We start from the raw sequence: 1,533 nt of genomic DNA on the forward strand, positions 1-1,533 counted from the left end.
TCAAAAAAACAAAAAACAGAATTGTTTTTCTTTCAAAAACTTGGTTAAACTAATTGTTGCTATGTAAACAAAAAACAAGATTGTTGTTATATGATATATGTCATTAATGTTCATTTGCATATTACATTATTGAAGTGGTTCGATTGTGCCCAAGTGGCTTTGTTGTTTCCAGGAAATGAAGCCGAGTGGCCTATGTTTTGCCGAATGTTGATTCATTTCCGTTCCGGCAAATTTCAGGTTCTCGATTTGTCCACTTTTTAGCAAAAGTCATGCCGAAATTTTTCATGAATTTCGGCATGACTTGTGCTACAAACTAGGACATATCGAGTGCCCGGGATTTGCCGCACCGGGAAGGAGTCAACGTTCATGCAAAGCATAGGCCTTTTTTATGTCATTATTCATTTTAATAGGTATAAAATTAATTGACTAGATTTAATCGTAAGAACTAGTTGAATTAATAGAACTAGTTGAACATGTCACATTTATTGTTATTTTTTTAGTTAAAGCAATTTTTCGCATCGACGTCGACGATGCCTACCCTGCATCCTCGTCGTCGAGTCGGCGGAGGACACCTGCGTCACCAGATGGGCCATGTCCGGGACTGGGCTCCGCCGGGGTGGTACTGGGAGGCGCTACCTACCTGGGGGCGCAGGTTGGTGAGGAGCCAACCTATCGTTGACCCGAACCTTCTTTGGTGGCGGTCGTGTGGGCCAGTGACGGTCTAGAGGCTCGAGGACCCCGCGGAGGTGGTGCGTCACCGTGTCAGTGAGGAGGACGCGCACGTCCGTCGCTACTTGTTTGCGTTGGAGCACAGGTTCTCCAATACCTGGCAGGTTCTCCAGGGATCTCAGTGGAGCTATGATCCTGTGATGGTTCCTTCTCTTTGGGTGTCCACCGCCCGTGCCGATACCCATCGTGCGCTAGGGTTTTAGTTGTATTAGTGATGTTATATGTATGATACTATTCGGGATGTATTAGTGATAATATTCGACGATGTACGGACGCATGAGATGATTTACTTTTGCTTATTGAATGCATGCTAATTTGAATACTTATTTATTTTCCTCTTTGGTTTTGCTTATTGAATGCTCATGTCAATATGAGTCCTATAAGATATTTTGAGTATCCTGGAGTTGTCTTCGATCGATTTTCAATTAATGTTTCAACTATGAACATAGGAAATGTCTGACAACGAAAAGGATTTCGGTATTTGCAAATACTGCGAAGACGAGCGCGGCCTGTGCGACGGAATCTTCCTAGATGATGATAGGCGCTTCAACATCAAGCTGGACGTGAAATTCGAAGTGGATATAGTAAGTCACAACGACAAGTCTTTTTTCGTAATTAAGCATGACATCTGCTTCATTTGCTTCAACTTATAATTTTTTACTATTCTACTAGCGTATCCCCTGCCATGCAAGAGTTTTTGTCTTGGATAAGATAGGTTTCAGTCGTACTATGGAGGTAAAGAAAGTTTACTTGAAGACCGAGCATGGTTATTTTTTCCACGCAAAATTATACAACGCAGACGAC

This window comes from Aegilops tauschii, chromosome 7 (assembly GCF_002575655.3).
Source record: "Aegilops tauschii subsp. strangulata cultivar AL8/78 chromosome 7, Aet v6.0, whole genome shotgun sequence".
NCBI classification, from domain to species: Eukaryota; Viridiplantae; Streptophyta; class Magnoliopsida; order Poales; family Poaceae; genus Aegilops; species Aegilops tauschii.